The sequence below is a fragment of the Calliphora vicina genome, chromosome 1 (genome assembly GCF_958450345.1).
Source record: "Calliphora vicina chromosome 1, idCalVici1.1, whole genome shotgun sequence".
Lineage (NCBI taxonomy): Eukaryota > Metazoa > Arthropoda > Insecta > Diptera > Calliphoridae > Calliphora > Calliphora vicina.
In genome coordinates, this window is record NC_088780.1 from 115676067 (window position 1) to 115696329 (window position 20263).

Here is a 20263-nt window from a genome sequence, read left to right on the forward strand (position 1 = left end):
GGGCTAAATCAAATTGAAGCAAAAAATAAATTCCTAAAATATATTTCGCAAACTTTCTTAGTTTATGTGTATTTTCAAGGTCCTCTTGCACCAGCATTACACGATAAACATATTCAACAGCAAAAAAATTATAATAAAACTTTTCTATAGTTTTGTTTAACATATTTAGCAACACCTACAAGACACAACTTTGTTGTTTGTTTTGCGAACATATTTTTTCGCCAACTTGCAACAACAGCAACATCAAACATTGAATAGAGCAAGAACATTCTAACACTTAACATTAATTTGATAATCTTTTAAGCAGTAAATTTTATGTTTTTCAAATACTGCAGCATAAAGTAAAAAAAAAAAAACGTTTTAGAATAAATTCTTTTTTCATTCATTCAACTAAAAGCTGTCCAACTCAGATGATGCTGCTGTTCGTAGAACTTCTTACAGATGCAGATGCATCCTTTTTTATATTTAATTTATATGAAAGTACATGTACACACTCTCTCTCTCTCTAACAGATGCCCACACTATCTACCATGATGAAGTAAAAATAAACTAAAATTGTAAATGTTGCATTAGTTAGTTGAGAAATGAAATTAAAACAAAAAAAAATAGTTTTCAAAGACTTTTTCAGAGGGTGTTTGGTTACGTTGGATTTCTATGGCTAGAATATGTATAAAAAGATTTTTCTATTTACTGCTCAGTATTTATTAAACTTAAATGAATAGCTAGTAATTTGTTCCACAAAAAAATTGTTTTAGTTCAGCTATGACTGTGTATGTACGAGTATGTTGGTATTTAGTTAATTTTGTAGTTTTTTTCTATTCTGCACTGTCTTCATTTTAAATTTTAGTATTATTGTTGTTTCTATGTTACATAGAAAAAAACTAAACTAAAATACAGAAAAAACATTTATGAATGAAACAAATGCACTTGAAAAATGATGATAATGTTGATGTTTGATAAAGTTTTAGTACAGTGGGCTTGGCAAAAACAAAATTCAATAATAAAAACAAAATTTCTAAATCTCTCAAAAAAAAATCCACAACAAAAAATATTGAATTAAATTTATGATTTGGCAAGGCAATAATCAATGATATTACGCATAATCGCGTTATTTATTATTTGAATTTGTTTACTTTTATTCATTGCATTTTTCAAGAGTTCTACATTATAAACCATAAAATCTGGGCTCGTTCTTTGTTTAATGTTTTCAATTTTATTTTTGTTGTCATAATCGACAAGTATTGAATCTTATTTATGCAATTATTTAAACAAATTTCGACTAAAGTATTCATTCATTCATATTAAGAATTAACCAAAAACATTTAATATTTGTATACAAATTGTTGTAGATTCTTATAAACAGAAAAATAAAAGATTTATATTTAAGTTTAAAGCCATTGCGCTTAATTAAGTACATTTTCCCATGGTAATAGAGGAGGTGTTGTTGAGTTTAACTTTTGAATTTGGACTTTGAAGGGCAAGGCAGTGCGGAGTCCCAAGGCCCCCAAACTGGGGTACATCGGGTATATGAAAAATTTAAAACGATACCAAAGCTTTGTTATCGAATCCTATTTGAAATATTTTAATATTGTAACCCCATTAACACAAAGTCTGGTTAGGTGTTAACTATGAGAACTGTCAGTATAACTATTAGTTAACACATAACCAGACTTTGTGTTAATGGGGGAAGTGTTTAAAAATCACTAATGAGTCAAATAAGGAAAAAACCGGGAAAACCTCGATTTTTGGCCTATTTTTGATCTATATCTGGATAACTAAGTCATTAATATAGACAATATGGATATCTAATGATAGATATTTCAAAGTCCATTGCAACGATGTACATATATAATGGGTCAACATTTTAACCCGAATTTTTTTTTCATCCAAAATTTTTTTTCTCATAAATTCTTTTTAAAAAATTAAAAAAATTGGAAAAAAAACTTTTTTTTTAAAAAAAATAAAAAGCAATTTTTTAAAAAAATCAACAAATTTTTAAAAAAAATTAACAAATTTTTAAAAAAAAAAAAAAAAATTTCTAAAAAACAATTTAAAAAAAATTTATTTTGGTTAAATGAAAATATTTAAAAAAAAAAATAATAATTAAGTATAATTTGGTGAAGGGTATTAAGATTCGGCACAGCCAAATATAGCTCTCTTACTTTTTATATATACAGTTGGGAAAAAAATAATAGTACCACTATGACACTTTTTTTTATTTTTCCAAAAACAAATAATTAGTGTTGGTATTTTTTCAAATGTTGATATTTAATACATTGGTTAGTATGTCTCCTATATTAAAAATGTATTGAATTGTTATTATATTTTTTTTTGGCAATTTGAAGTAACAATTTCTAGAAAAAATGCCGAAAAATAAAATAGCACCACTTACACATTTTTTATAAAAACAGTTATGTTTCGCAAAATTGCTTCAATTGACAGCATGCACGTGCATGTGTTTAAAAGATTTGAATTTTATTAATTCGATCATAAAGTCTAACGAAAAGCAAATATTTTAAATAAAATGCGTCGTGGAAAACACCCGCAGTGCGGAGAAACGCGAAATAATTAAAAACCTATTATCGGATGGAAAATCTTATAGAGAAAGAAGTTGGTCGATTGTTTGGGTGTTCAAACAAAATGATTCACAACGCAATTAATTATAAAGAAAGAGCTGAAAGACGTGGAAGAAAAGGAGTCCTGATGCCGCTTCACGTCAAAAATTGATCCGCGAGAGCAAAAAGGATCCTTTCAAAGCTGCAACCGAACTAATAAAGGACCTTAATATAACTGCGAGAGTACAAACAGTTCGCACATGTCTAAGAGAACATAATTTAAAAGACATATCACCAAGCGCATGAAGTTCGCAAAGAATATCAAAATTGGCCAGTCCAAAAGTGGAAAAATATTTTATGGACATGAGAGTAAATTTGTAGTTTGGTGGTCATACGTCCTCAAAACTCGAATTCAATCCAAAATATATTACCAAAACTATTTAACATGGAGGGGGTTTTATTGGTGGTGGTGCTATTTTTTTCGCAGCTGTATAGCGGTATAATGTAAAAATTTTATTTTTACACGCCCCTCCGCCCACAGACCGAAAAACAAAAATCTGACTTTACAGTGTTACCCGCTAGGGTAACACTTTACATTGTTATGGTACACGGACTCAACGTATTTGGAAATATATATAATAACCCTTATAAGTATTAAACCACTGTGATATCTTCGAATTCTGGTAAGTAGAAATATAAGTAAGTATGAGTTAAAATACAAAGTATGTATCTATGTACTTGTTTTCATTCGTATGGATGATGACATTTGAAATGTTATTTTAAACACTTTTACTAATGGTTATTTAATGCTACGAAATTATCTCAATGTTTTTTTTTAGCAAAATCATCTTTATAAACTCTTAATATTGCCAGAATTGTACATGAAATATGTATGTAGTATGTAAAAAGATAACAACAATATTTGCTGCAGTAGCAATATATTTTTTTCTTATTTCATCTATCTTTCTATGCAGCCATTCATACATTCAGTCAGTCATCCATAGATGTTGTTGATAAACTAAGGAAATAAATGCATACATTTTAAATTCAAAAGCTTCTTCATAAACTAAATCTATGTATATAGCAAAAAAGTACTTGTAGAATATAATAGATATATGTATGTATATGTAATACGAGTGTTGATTCATTTGTTCTGAAAAAAAAATAACATTTAAAAACATAAAACTTTAGAGGATAGACGAAAAGAATGGAGACTTTTTTTAAAAAAATATTGGGTGTATGACTTAAAAATGCTGATTTTTTAAAAAAATTTAGGTTTTATTTTGAAAAATTTTTACAATATACATTGCTGTGGAGTTTGGACAAAACATCGTAAGTCGAGATAAGAAAATATCTTAGTATTTTTATAACAAAACTAACTTTTCAAAACGCTCCGTTTACACTACTCTGCTTCTTCTTACGAATATTATTTTTTATTTCATTTATTTTAGATTGTAAGCCCTTAGGGCCTAATTAATCCAGCTTAATCATATGACAAATATTATATTAGAATATTAGTTTCTGAGATATCATAAAAAAAACAAATCGACTTATTTGGAGTTGTTGTTGATTTGTTTTTGACAAAAGAACTTAATTCGCAAAAACTGTTGAATTTATCGATAATTATTTTATTATTTATCCTTTGTATAATTCATTGAGACAAATAGTAAAGTTCTTCAAGGACAAATAATAAAATATTCATCGATAAATTCAACAGTTTTTGTGCTCTCCTGAATAAATTGAAAATTTCACTTAAGTTGTTTTCTCAAAAGTTCACAGATTTATTCAAAGTATTGGCCATTGTTAGCTATGACCTCTTCCCATTTGTCTGGCAACATACGGATTCCGAGCCAAAAGAATTGCTCATCTTTTGAGGCCAAGAACGAATCAAGCCAATTTCGGATACTCTGTTCTAAACTGAAGCGTATCCCAGAGAGAGCGTTCTGCTTCAATCGAAGCAAATAGTAGTTGGACGGTGAGTCAAAACTTCGCAACCACTTCATTCTAAACACGTTTTAGCAGGTATTGTAACATGTGGCCGAATGTTGTCATGATGGAATATTACGGTTTTTTGTCTGGCCGCATATTCTGGGCGTTTTTCGGCCAATGCTCGCTTCAAACGAATCAGTTGCGTTCGGTATAGGTTCCCTGTGATGGTCTGGTCAGATTTCAGAATCTCATAAAAGATAGGACCCTTTTGCTCCCACCAAATTGAGTGCCCTGATAGACTAGTCAATAGTGTGCTGGACTATTAATCTGAGGGTTGCGGGTTCGATTCCAGCCAGAGACTCTGGGTGTAGCTGCAGACAAGCAAAACGCTTCGCAGTTTGTTTGTTATGATTCGATGAAAACATTATTTTCTTTTATTAGCGTTCAAGCAGCATTTCAAAGTTGTGTATTTCAAATATACAACTTCAATTCATATGGTACCAATATTCCCCATTTTCGAATGAATCCTGCTGCTTGCAAACCTTTTTAAATTGATAATTGTGTAGCTTCCAATAATTTTGCAAGCTCTTGTTGAGTTTGACAACAATCTTTATGGAGTAATGCCTCAAATTCTTGGTCTTCAAACTTTTTTGGATTGCCTGGGCGATCTTTGTTTTCAGTGTCAAAATCACCACTTCTGAACCGCACAAACCATCTCCCGCACATTGAACATATGAAACACATTCTCCATAAGTTTCGGTGAGCAATCGCTGTTTTTTTCAAATTAAAGAAGTAAAACAAAACTGACACGCCTGGTGGTTATCAATAATCTAAAATTGGAAATTAGTTCTCAAACAGAACAAATGAGGATGGTCTTGGTTGCTATTGCCCCGTGAACAAAACTTGTATTTATAAAAAACTGAACAGTACAGTATACAATTTGCGAAAGAATATTTAAACTGGTCGAAACAAAAATGGAATACTATTCTCTTTTCGGAAAAATCCAAGCAACTAATACCATTTTTATAAAAATTTACAGGAAAAACTTTGATGTCTGTTTTAAAGATTTTTAAAAAATGTTAATGCTATATTCTTATATAGTAAGGTCTCAAATCTATATAAACTATATAAATAAAAATGAAATGTCGTTCGTTGGTAATTGCATCAGTTGAGAACGGCCGCACCGATTTAGAAAAATGTGTTTTTATAATGTTGGTCATAGTCCAACTTAGGTTTTTACGAAATGAAAAATTGACCACGCCCACTTTTTTTACACCGATTTGGCTAATTTTTTGTTTAACTGTTCGTAGTTATCCAATTTAAGTTTATACTGAAGGAAAAATTTACCACGGCCACTTTTACGCTCACTTTTTTTCGATTTATCTAAAATCGGAAAACGGCTTCACCTATTTGACTAATTTGTTTTTAAATGTTCGTAAGAAAAATAAAGCGAAACTTTTTATAAAAACTTAAACCATTTTTTGGAAAATAAATTTTATGCATACATTTTATGAAAGTTTTATTCTTTGTCTATCCATAATTGTTTACAATTTTTAAATCGGTATAAAAATGTTTGAGTTAGAGTAGAGTAGAGTTAGTAAAGTACTACGACCTACCCTAAAACAGTTTTTTCAAAATAACTCATAATTTTGAGGGTGTTTCAAATGCCTACATGCCTAGGTCGCTTTTCAAGCTCTGTCAAAAAGTTTTATTTTGTAGCAGAGTGTTATTAATTAAAATTCGAAAACGAGATCGCGAGAAAATAACCATTTAAATAAAATTACATAACAAATAAAATGCAAAAACATTTTTTATATAAGGGGATTCCCTGAACATTAAAAAATCTAATTAAAAGTATGTATTTCAGTGTTGTCTACATTCTAAATCCGCTAAAAACTTGGCCAATAAGCGTTTCATCAAGAAAAGGAGCTCGATCTGTAATCACTCATATTTCTGACCAAAAAATCGATATTTTTATATAAAAACTCACAATATCTAAAATCGTTAGTAACTTGGCCAATAAGCGTTTAATCAAGAAAAGTAGCTCGATCTGTGATCACTCATATTTCTGAACAAAAATCGATTTTTTATATAAAACCTCAAAATATCCAAAATTGCTAATAACATGGCCAATAAGCGTTTAATCAAGAAAAGGAGCTCGATCTGTGATCATTTTAAGTTTTTTGACAACAGACTTAGGTTCTTTGTCTCTCAGTAACGCTTCGATGTACATTTTATTCTATGACAAAGATCAAACATAACCCACACCTATATCAAACATAACCCAAACCTATATGAATAAAAATTATCATTCAACAATACGTTTTTATTTTTTCTTTTTAACTATTTTTACCCATTTCAAACCGCTTCTCACAAATTCACAAATCGATGCCAAGCATTTTTTTAATTTGGACAGGACAACGTCTGTCGGGTCATCTAGTAACAACATAAATACAGTTTAAAAGAAGTGTGTACATTTTTTCCACTCTAACCACTCATAACATCAGCATTTAAACCTATTTTGATTTTCAATAGATTTCTATTTCAAAATTTCAAACCACCCTCGTACAAGTATGCTCATAAAGAACAAACATTTAGTTAATAGTTTATGTTTGTTTAGTATTAAGGATAATATGTGTATTTGTTGGTTTGTATTCGTATGCATGTACTTATGTAGTTTGTTTAAAAGTAGGAGCAACAAACAGCAATTTAACTGAAGATAATGACGAGATTAGTAAGAAAAACAAATATGAGTAGTACATATGTAGTATACGAATTTTACACACCTTTTTCACTTACGTTTTCGTATCAAAGTTAAGCCATGTATGTACCGTACTAATAAAAATATTAATAAAGGGTTTTTTTAAGGCCGATAGAACTTACAAAGGGTTAACTGTCAAACGAACTGTCATATTGCGCACACTTTTTGACATTTATATCAGTATACTCTGGCAAATCATCATGGATAGATTGACACTTGAAAAACTATGAAATTATCAAAATTTACTTTGAAATTTAGTCACCGATTCACTCAACATATGGACGACTGTTTTATCGCAAAATCTTGTTAATAATCAAAATTGCCGCATATGGAGTGAAACCAATTCACAACAGACCCTACAGACTCCATTACATCCAGATAAATGTACCATTTGGTGCGGTTTACACGCTGGTGGCATCATCGGACCTTATTTATTAAAAAATGAAGCCGAAACTCGCGCATCATGATTAATGAATTTCTGTTTGAAAATATGGATAACATAGATCCGAGCGAGATGTGGCTTCAGCATAGCGCTTCGTGTCATCGAAGTCATTGGTTTATGCTGATAAAACAGCAACAATTGGCGCCAACATTGTTCGTGTTATTCACATACAGCCAGCAATGCTTTACAAATTTTCCAGAATGCGCTTCGTTCAAGCGGCCATATGAAATAATTTTCAAATGTTAATGTGTTATTTTTGTGTTCTTTTTTACAATTTCAAGTTCTAAAAAATACGCTTTAGAAATACTTTGAATTTCAGACACAAATATAGTTAGTTATTCTGTTCATTTGCTTGGGGTAGTTTAAACTATTTTTACTAGCTTTGGGAATTATCAATACAAAAAGTAGATTGACAATTTTCCAATACTTTGGAAAATTGTCAATCTACTAGCATGTAAACGAACAGACGAATTGTTTAAAGGTTTGTCCATGTTTACAGTTACATACCAATCATATCAACTAACTCTACCAACGTCTTACAAGTAATATTTGAATGAGTGCCACTTGCTGCTGTTAAACTCTTGTACTCAAGCTCAACATGTATTATTAATTGCAATTTCTGTTCTGATGAAAATGCTAAAATAAAAGTTTTCTTAAATGTTCCAAGAATTTCTTATAATTGTTAATTATAAATGCTAAAATGGAATGTTTTCTTTGTAAGAACAATTTTTTAGATTTTAATAGATTTTATTGGCAACGTTGTTCAACTAAACTGGGTCATTTATAATTTGGTAATTACAAGAAAAATCAGGGAATTTAAGATTAATTTCAAGCTTTTACTGATGAACTTACGGAGTTACGGAACTTTGAGAAATTCTTTACACCGATTTTTATTAATATATGTTCGAAGGAATTTCCACAGATATATTACTAGGGGGCGGATTAATATGCAAATGCAAGTTTTTTCTAGAACATTCAAATAGCATATAGACTAATTACACACATTTTGCTGTAAAATGTCATCGATTTGTTAAGGCATATAAATATTTGTATATTTTATTGATAATATTATATTTGTATGCGTATTAATTAACCCAATTTTTAATACAAATATTATTTTTTGATGTTCCGATACGAAGCGTAACGCTGGCAGTGAAATCAGCAGGTTTGAAGATAAATGTCATGAAGACAAAATCCTTACATATAAATGCAACCTCCCGGAATTTATTTGCAATAGGTGTAAGCGAAATAGAAGATGTCAGCCAATTTTGCTATCTTGGGAGCATTATATCTACGCACGGGGGATCGGGTGAGGACATCGACAATCGTTTGCAGAAGGCACGTCAAACATTTGGTGGCCTAAAATCTATTTGGAGATCACCATCTTTATCTCTGCTTACAAAAATAGCAATCTTCAATGCCAATGTAAAATCTACCCTTTTGTACGGCTGCGAGACTTGGAACGCTGCCACTCGTGATATACGGAAAATGCAAGTATTCGTGAACCGATGTCTTCGCAAGATCCTACGTGTATTCTGGCCGAGAACCATATCTAATCACACGCTCTGGGAAAAATAGACCAACAAATCCTATCGATTGAGATAAGGAGACGAAAATGCCGTTGGATCGGCCACACCCTTAGAAGGCAGCCAAACGACATCACAAGAACTGCCATAGACTGGAACCCGCAAGGGAGCAGAAGAAGGGGACGGCCAGCTCATACATGGAGAAGGCAGATTGAGACAGAAGTAAATAGCAATGGCAAGAGTTGGGGCGAAGTGAAGGCGTTAGCACAAAATAGAGAGTTGTTCAAACATTTTATTGACGCCCTATGCTCCTTGTAGGAACGACGGGAACTTATTATATATATTAACCCAATTTTTAATACAAATATTATTTTTTGATGTTGAGACATAAACTTGAGATAATGAAAATTTCAAGTTTATTGCGAATTGGATAGAGATCTTAAGATATTCCAAGTAATGCCACATTGAACTGTTCAGAGCTGACGTCAAACTCTCAGCTCAAATTTTATATGCTCAGTTTCCCGAAATTTGGTGAACTGAAATCATTTCTAATGAATACCTACCTACATTATAGTTTTTGCTTTAGACATGACAATACCTTACCAGTAAAACAGGGACAATCGAATGATTCGATAATATCCAAAGATTTTTTCGATAATAACAACATAAAATCAGTTGACACAGAAGACATTTTGTCACCCCCAACTAAAATTTTTCAGTTGGAAAAGAAAAATTTAAATAAATAAATTCGGTTATCAAAACCAAGACTACTTCCTCTGTGTGATACTCATATTTCGAGAAAATAATTACAATAATATTGGTTTAAATAATATTATATACATTCGGATTTGGAAAAGTTCTCTTTAGAAACGAATTACGCATTTTTTGAGGTTTAACTGATAGCGTATTTACATTGGCAGAGCCTATTTATTAAATATTAAATTTTGAGCGATTATTTGAAATAACTTTAATGGTTTTTGGTTTAATATAGTATTAAAAAATTCCAGGGAATAAACAAATGTTTTTAATGTTTCCCGGGAATGGAAAAAGTTCGGGAAATTAGAAATCCTATTTGATATGCAAAAAAAATAAAGAGATATCAGCGGAACCGTCTTAAGTTCAATGCCAGTAATATCAAGTCGACAAATATAAATGTTTTGCAGCATCAACCATTTACGTAAAAACATATGGCCAAAACATCGAATCGTTAAATATGTAGAAGATATTGCGCTCAAAGAATATATCGCCTGTTCCAAATCTTATATAATACGTGCATCGATTTTTGTTCATTTCGTATAAATACATTTATCTAGTTCACCCGATTTGATTAATTTTATATTTTATATTATACTCGTACATATGTATGTATAAGATAAGTCCGAACAAAGTGTTCCATATATTTTGTTCCATATATTTGTCTCTTCGTTAGGACCTATTGTTTTTTAATTGTTTTGAAATGTTGAACGTACATTTTGTTCAGTTTTTTTAGCTTAGACTGATTTTGCCAAATTGCAAAAAAATACTCTCTGATCAGCAGAGAATATTTGCTGTTCGTTTCCAGCGTGACTTTAATAGAGAGACAAACGGACAAGGCTAAGTTTCAACCACATTGCTTTTCAATACCCTAAGTTCAAAAGTATCCGATAATCGATCATACTTAATTGTGTTTGTTTCTAACATTTAATTCTTTTAATTTCCTGTATCCAATAAAACAAACAGATGACACCTAAAACTCTTTGCTAAACCACAAGAACCTAAAAGCAAAACAAATGAACTCAAAAAACAAATAAATTTAAAATAGGTGAGAAATAATATAAAATATACGAGTACAACGAAATAAAAACCAATATAATATATTCATGCCAAAATATTACAACAAAAAAATGACGTCTGCTTGGTAACTCTCTCAAAATAAACAAAAAACTGTTGCCAGCTTTAAATCCAAAAATAAACTTTAAACAAGAAAAAAATTTATAAACTAAGCTCAAATTAACAACAACGAAAACACTAACTAATAAGAGAAGCAGCAAAAAAAATAAAAAATTCACATAAAAAACTGAGAGTAAAATAAGGTGCTGCTGCTGCTGCAGCTGAGCCTAAAGTTAAAATTAATATCAGCAACATGTTAATGTTGGCGATCATAACGAAATCGAACGTTGCGTTGTAAACTACTGGATACTCAATTCAAAAATACCCTAAAAGACGTTGTTTACTGCAAAAAACGTAATACGGTTAAAAAACAAATGTTTAAAATTTTAAATAAATAATACAAATTCCCCCCAGAAATATTTTATAAAACCAGACGCGTCGGCGCGAAGTTCAATATACATATGTAGAAGCAATACACAAATTTAAAAAAAGAAAAAAAGTTAACAAATTGTGTGAAAACAAAATACGCAAAAAAATAAATAAAAATTAAATAATACACTTGTTAAAATCACATTTTTGTTTTAACAAATAATGAACGACAAAGTTTAAGTGTTTTTTTAAAGTGTGTTCAATTCATTTAAAACAAATCAAATATTACAAAAATAAATTTGTTCAATTGCCAGCCGGTTGAAATAAAAATTAAATTAAATAATGGAATTCGTTGAAATGTGTGTAATGTGCTAGCAATTTGTGTTTATAAAAAATATTTAAATCGAAAAAAGTATTTACATATTTATAAAAGAATTGAAATGTGTTGAAAATATTCCAATTTCTGTTTATAAAAAGTATTTATTTATAAAAGAATCATTATTATTTCTTTACACGTTTTAAAGCAAGGAATTAATTCAAAAATATTGAAATAAAAAAGAGGTGAGTAAGTTAATATATACAAAATAAAAAGCAAGAATTTGGAATTTAAATAAACTAGTCGAACAAAAACATTTTTAATAAACCAGTTTGGTTTTTTAATCAAAATTCGTCAAGATCTATAATTAAGTTTTGATTTCCTGTTTCCAGGAGAATATTTAGACAACGTTTAACTAAAAATGTTAAAAAGCAGTTTTGTATTCAAAATTGCATATACAGCAAAGCAATCAGCTGTTTTTTGTTTACAATTTTCTGCTTCGTAGAACATCTCTGTTTATGTGAAAACAAATCTACTGAGGGCAAACAAAAGTAATAAATTTAACATGCATTTATGTACATTAGGGATATAACTATTGACAACTTTTGCAAATATGCAAATTGGCAGAACATAGTCGAATAGAGCATTAAAAAATATGAAAAACCACTGTATTATTTTTTCGAGGTCGTTAAAAAAGTTTACGCACCAAACGCAATAAAGTTTTTCATTAAATGTTTTCAATAATATCGAAATACAATACATTTTATTCCTTCGTTAAGTTGTTTTTATAATTAATTATAACTGCGGACATATTTCAAAAGATTATTTTAAATAAGGGAAGTATCCGGCACACTTCCAAAAAAAGTTGCAATTATTTATATAATTTGTCAAAGAAAATTAAAATATTAAGATAGGAGTGGGAAGGATTTATAACAGTAACACGTACCCCTGTTTTGCCTTTAGAAACTTTTCAATTAGAACGAATTTGTAAATCACTGTTTGTTTCACTTTACAATAATTTCATGTGGATTCGGAATTAAATCATGTAGCAACATTTGCGCGGAAGGTGCAATAAAAGTGATGCAGGAAATACTTCCATTAAAAAAAACGTCATTATTTATACAACATTGGCCATCACGTGGTGGTATGCCAAAAATTTCACCAAAATTAGTTATACCCTAATGTACATATTTTAAAATTAAAACTAATATAAATATATGTCCTTACATATCAACGTTATCAGTAAAAACACAGTTTTTATCTGAAATTAAGAATTAGTTAAAATCAAACATCTTATTATATTTCAAATGTTTGATAATGATTTCAAAATAATTTGAAATATTTTTCTCAACATGTAGGTAAATTTATTCTCAATTTGAGAAATGCCTTTATTCTCAACTTATATATGAAACATAAATCATTTTTTATAACCACCGGGAAAAAGGTAACACATCGAAATATTGGTTGTAGACCTACAAAAGTAATAATATATTCTGGATATATGTGGAGGCCACACGTTTTTTTGTGGTACACTTTTAAGTATGTTATTGTCCACCAATATTGATGAAACATATATGGTTTTAAAGGTTATTTTCTCTAGATGTGCACACCATAAATTTTTTTTAAAAATTCTTTAATTTTTTTATGTTGAAAAACAACAACAACATGTTTATGCACATCTAAATACACGTTTACACAAACGTGAAAAATATTTTTGCGTATACTCAAAAGTAACTGTATAATTTTGTTATTAGTGGTCGAATTTTGACCACCAGGCGATCCTAGTACAATATTAATACGATTTAGCTATATCCGCCCGTCTATTGTAGACGGGAGTTGAAATGTTTAGTAATGAAAATGGGTCTAACCAAATTCAAATTTTAGAACAAAATTTAGCACAAATGGTTATTGCTAGTAGCTAACTTTAATTGTTCAAAATTTTAACAAATTGGTTGAACTGATACTGACTTTTGGATCAAAATACATATATGAAAAACTTTGTTCAGACTTAACACTATACACATATTTTGTTCCCGATAACATTTAATTACATGAATCTGGGTAAAATTAGAATCTTAATATTTCAAAAATTGTTCGCCATATTATAACCTGAATATAAATTCAAATGTGAAATTCAAGTCTTGGCAGAATCTACAAGAAACCTTTGGGAAATATGTTTAAATTTTAAGAAGTTTTCAATAAAAAGCCAAAAAAATCATGCCAAGTTTGTTTTCATTTAATTTAAATAAAACAAATAATAAATTCAAAATGTATTAGAATACTTTCCATATCGTCTAAAAAATTTAACTTTTGATTGTAACTTTTATGAAAAGTAAAACAATTTTACGAATGATTAGATTTAAAGAATGCTAATTAACAAAATGGATTAAAAAAATTTTATTATTCATATACATATATATATTCATTTCATTTAAACTTTTTTTCCAGTTTTTTATTAAACAAATAAAATTATTTATGCCAAATTTTAATTATTACAATATAAATTTAAATAAACTGGTTCTAGCAATGTTACAAAATTGTGTTTGTAATCATGCCTGACAACATTTAGTCTTCATGTGAAAGATATAGAATATAATAACTTGGAATCAATCACAAAATAGTTTTTTTTTATCAATTTTCTATTTTTGTTTAATCAGTTGAACACACTATAATCAGATTTTAAATGATTTAAATTTCGATTTATTGTAATGTTTAATGAATTTTATGTTTGTGTTGTTTTATTGTAAAAATAAACTGTCATACAAAAATAAATTTTCATCCTAAAAATACTTTGTATACATACAAACACACATACTTAGTAATATTTACATTTAATTTTATTTTGTGCCATCAACAAATATTTAGTGCAATCACTTTTATTTATTTGGAAATTACTGAATAATTAATTATATTCATTTTTTTGTTGACAAGAACTTTGTTCATCACAAAAAATACATATTATATTGAATTAAATAATGCAATTTGTTATATACACATAACTAAATACTTAATTCAAATTGTTTATCTTTTTACTTATTTTATTAATGTGTATAGCTTAAATAAACGTATAAATATTTATATTGTTAAACAATAAAATCAGCCGGTTAATTGCCCATTGGAGTTTTTATTTCTTTCATTTATTAGTTAAATGTCAAACAAATAATAAATTTTTTGGCATGTTCTGTCTTTTTTTTCAAATAATTAATAATTTAAGCATGTTTAAGCAACAAAAAAGAAGACAGATTTTACAAAAAATAAACTCATAAAAAGATTGATATAAATTCTAACACATCCGCTTACGCTTGATATTCTGAAATAAGAAAAAGTTTGAGGATGACTTAAATTTTCTAACAACCACAAAGACAAACATTTTAAAAATTATATTAATTTGATAGCATACATACATTTATAATTTTCAAACGTTTATCAAGCCTAAACAGACGCTTGAATTTTACATTTAAATTCAATTAGAGATTGATTTAAAAAAAATATTTGAAAAATGTCATTTTCTCAATCTAATATGTATAATATTTTATTTTCCAACCTAAAGACAAGTTACACAAATAAAAAATATTCGAAAATTTCGTTTTCTCAATATGATATCAAATATTATTTCTAAAGGTATTTATAGACGGCAATACTGAGTATTAACACTTTTCAAATTTAAAATATTATTGAAAACATTCGGTATTTCAAAAAATCGGTTAGAAAAAACATTTATTGTTTACACGATAATATTACAAATATTACAAAGATTTTATTTCTTGTTGATTGATATTTTTCTGAAAACTTTATTTTTATTTTATATTTTCATATATTTTTGTTTGCCTTATTTGTATTTAAAAATACATATGAAAATAAAAAGTTTTTGAATTGTTTTAAACAAATTTTGAATAACGACCGTAAATCAAAAAAATAATACGTATTTTTTGAAAATCTAATACAAAAATTTTTGACAAATATTAATACTCAGTATTGCCGTCTATAAATACCTTAAATATCATTCTTAAACCTAAAGACACATTGGCTACTAATATTTACTACCCCATAAAGTATATATATTCTGGATCGTTATTGATAGCGAAGTTGATATAGCCATACCCATCTGTCCGTATACATATGTTGAAATCAACTTAGTGAAGCCACCAAATAACTTATACTTGATTTATACATCAATATTATAAGTTCGCTTACTTTTCGTTCTGTTTATCCAAAAATACAAATAGTATTGATTGATACTATTAACTGAAATATTTTTTGCTGAAACGTTGTTCAGATAGGGATCCTTTGCTCTCATCTTTTAGTTAAATCCTTAAACAATGCTAGATAATTGTTAATTTGTAAAAATTAACATTTATTTTGTTTAATTTGAGACACAATAAAAGATTTGTCTAAACATGAAAAAAGTTATTGGATAAATTTTCGAACATCAATTAGAGATACGAAAAATTGCGAAATTTAAGGTAAAAATAAAAATTCTCATCGAAATTCGCAAAGTTTAAAGAATGACTTCAAATACTGTACGAAGCGCTAACAGTTTTAAGAGCCACTAAACTAAATTAATTGTATTATAAACTTCGCCCGGTAGCATTTACTAATGTTAGTTATTCAAGTTTCTCCAACCCACGCACACCAGCCTGTTCTTATTTATTTGCAAATAAAATAACTAAATTTGTACTGCATACTTTAGGGAGCTTTTTTATTACAGTTGACTGGACTCACAAAAAAAGAATTTCCGAGTTTTACCCAGAATTTTTGATTTTTTTTCTTTACAAACAATCTCCTGAAAATTTCGAATCGAGTAAAAAAAAATTAGCCAAATCGCTCCAGCCGTTCTCACGTGATGACATTACATACATGGACCATTTCATTTTTATATATATAGAAGATAGACTAAACAAGAAATATTATTTGTATTATTAGATAAACAGAACAAAAAGTAAGTGACCTTATAATTTTGACTTTGAATATCCTTAATTTAAACTAAAATTGTGTAGTTGTTATTCATTTTGGAGCTAATCAAACGTTGCAATGTCCATTTGGTTAAAGCAAACACAGCTATTTCCCAACTTTTTATCGCATTTGGCAAAAAACCTCTATGGTTCAAACTTGCTTCATATCTTTATTTAATTCTGAAATACTGAGAAACAAAACATATAATATATAAAAACATATAAAATAGAAAATAAAAAAAAAGTGGAGATTGCAGCCTCTGCTTCTTCTACACAACTCACTTATTCCTTTTATTTTATATTATTATTTTTTTTACTTTTAATCAAAGCATTTCAAATTGATATTTTCCCCAACACATTTGCAGCAACTAGTAAACAAACATTAATTACTTGTCAACATTTCAAAAAAATTATTGCAAATTTATATGTGTTACATTCTAACACAATTATACAATTTTAAAGATATATGTATATAAAAAACCCTTCAATTAGTAACCAAATTACACATTCATAATGTACAACAATGAATTGCAGAATATAAAACTTAAAAGTAAAAAAATAACACCATATGAGTACAATGCAAACGAAAATATAAATAAAAACTGCAGTTGAATCATTATTTGAAACTTATTTTACAAGTCATTAGAGACTTTTTTTTAAACATTTCTTGAAAAATAATTATTAAAAAATGATTTGCAGAAAAACCATATTAAACAAATAACAAAATTCCTAAAATCACATTATTGCAAAAATACAATTTTATAGGTGATGATGATTTGTAGCAGCAAGAAAAAACGAAAAAATAACAAATAAGAGTCTTATATTCGGGCACTAATTGTTGTGCGTTTTATATAAAAACATTTATCAACCGATTTGGCTAGTTTTATATGATCCACTAGCGAACCATGTGCCTGCTTTGCCTTTCAACCAAACTTAATATCAATCATATAGGTCCCAATACCTACTTTGTGTTTGGTTGAAATCGGTCGACGAGATTGAGCGTGATACGGCGACATACGTAAGGCCAAAATCGCCTCCTTTTTTATAATATGTATTACTTAAAAACTCGGAATAATATCTGTCATTTATTCTCACTTAGCTATTGAACATTATAGTATAAACAACAAAGTTTTTTTTTTGCTTCGAAAATGTCGATTTTTGTACCAACGAATCGTCATATGCGGGAAGTTTTGATTTATTTCATTAATTTCAACAAAAATTTGACGCTGAAGAACTCCGATTGCTCAACAAAGCGTATGGTGAATGTGTTTCATCGGTTTCAACGAGCAAGAGATGTTTTGTGCGGTTCAGAAGTGGTGAGTTTGACACGAAAGAAAAAGATTGCCCAGGCCAGCCAAAAAAAATTTGAAGACCAATAATTGGAGGCATTACTCCATGAAGATTGTTTTAAAACTCAACAAGAGCTTGTAAAATCATTGGTTTCATCCAAAAGCAGAGAAATTGGGAACCATTTGAATTGAAGCCGATAGACTTTGAAAGATGATTTTACATGTCCGAGATGATGCTTGAACTCGAAGCGTAAGAGATCGTATGTATTTGGTGAGACCAAAAGGATACTATAAATTTATGTAGCCATGAAATATCCATTTCCCTCGAAGGGAAAATTGCTATCGTAAAATTCCCCAGAACTTTTCATTCACAGTAGTTGATTTTGTTCGTAACAGATGTTTATTGTTTACAAAATTCCATCTAAAAATTTCCCATGTTGGGGAATTTTTTTCACGTGAACAAAGTAGATGAACGAAAAATGGGAAAAGGGAACATATTTCATGAGAAATATTGATTCGCGATAGGGGTAAATGTGTTTTTCGGAAGTGATCCTTATATGGGATTATAGACCGATTTTCATAAAATTTAGTATATCGATTTATAATTATTAGTGCCAACAACATACAGACGGACAGTTGGACGGACATAACTAAATAGTCTTATAGAAATTTATAAGGACCCATAATAAATACATTTTTGGTTCTATGACCAATATTTCAATATGTTACAAACCGAATGATAAACTCAATACCACCCATATTTTTGTTGGTGGGTATAAAAATAACTTGGAATGAAAAATTATGTTGTGGCCATTATTAGATACATAAATGGTTATTTTAGAAATATTTTATGTTTAAACAATCCTCCTCTTCAACGAAATATTAGTGTTCATTTAATTTTTCCACCAATTGTACAAAACTTAATTTCAATAAAGTTGGTGATGATGAAAATCTTAAGGGCACTTGTTGTTGTTACAATGTTGTCATGTGCAGTTTCTTACAATGTTTTCATGCACAAGTATCTAGAAACATACATATGTATGAATGAATGAATGAACCCATTGTATTTGTAAATACATTAACGAGAGGTGCAGTAGTGTTCCATACAAAATTTTACATTAATATAATAAAGTGTTAAGATGTAAATCATAATTTAGTTGCATAGTTGTGTTAACGGTTCATTTAGTTAACAATAATTACTCAAAGATAAACTGATTGAAAGGAACGAACAAAGTTATGAATAGGTCAGTACTAGGTATGTCAATTATTCGAGTTTTATTTTTATCGAATATAAATTTATAATTTTATGTGATATTGATTAATTTTTATAATTTCCACAATTAATCGAACGAATAACGAGTAAAAAAGATTATTCGAATAATTTAATAATATATGTTTAAAACCAGTAAATTTTTAAATTTTGTTAACAAATGATTCAATAAATTTGTCAGGTATTTGATTAAATATATTATATCTATATTCTTTACTATTAATTGGAAAATCATTTTAACGCTATTATATGACGAAACTATTTATTGCTTTGTATTTAGAAGTCACATGGTTTCCGTTTGTATGTCCAAATTTTTGTTTATATGAATTATTTTTTAAACTTTAACTTGAAAATAAATTTATTCGTCTATTCGATTAATCGACAATTATTAATTGTATATATTTGTTTATTCTAAATTGAAAAATGTTTTTTATTCAAATCTTTTACATATAAACACACAAAAAATGTTTCTACCTACATATAGACTCTAAAACCATCCAACCGATTAGTTCAAAACCGGTTTCATTAGAAAGGCAATTTTGAGAAGTTAGTTTTAGACACCTAAAATACTGCATTATGTACATTCGGTCCATTCGTGAAGCCGATTTTCGAATATTCCCATTTTTGAAATTTCGAAAAAATAAATTTTCTTAAAATTTCTTCCGATGTGTAGATCCACTAAGAAAGGATTTTAGGAAATTCGAATTTTAAGGGGGTAAAAATTGGTAAAAACGGGTAACATCTCCGTAACTAATAAAGCTACCACCAAAAATCAAAGGTAATCTGCATTTATGCAAAAAATAACCGGTTTGTGGTACTTTTGATTTTTGTACTTTTAAGAGGATAAAACTGTCGAAAACCGAGTTTTGGTACTTTTTAAAAACCCAAAATTTAAATTAAATGGAATTCTTGTCCTTCTAAATTCAAATGGATATTTAATCTACTTTTTACTTAAAAATTCCTTTTTATAACAAATAAACAATAT

The 20263-nt window shown here is 28.6% G+C and overlaps 2 protein-coding genes across 2 annotated transcripts in view; one reads left to right on the forward strand and one right to left on the reverse strand.

Moving 5' to 3' along the window:
- The window catches only part of Brf (Brf RNA polymerase III subunit), a 79424-nt gene that overhangs the window by 25740 nt on the left and 33421 nt on the right, over window positions 1-20263 (reverse strand). The window lies entirely within an intron of this gene.
- lute overlaps window positions 11339-20263 on the forward strand; it is a 38524-nt gene continuing 29599 nt past the window's right edge. The window contains exon 1 of the mRNA XM_065515587.1: window positions 11339-12012. The gene's annotated coding sequence lies outside the window, so the exon portion shown is untranslated. The remainder of the gene's footprint in view (window positions 12013-20263) is intronic.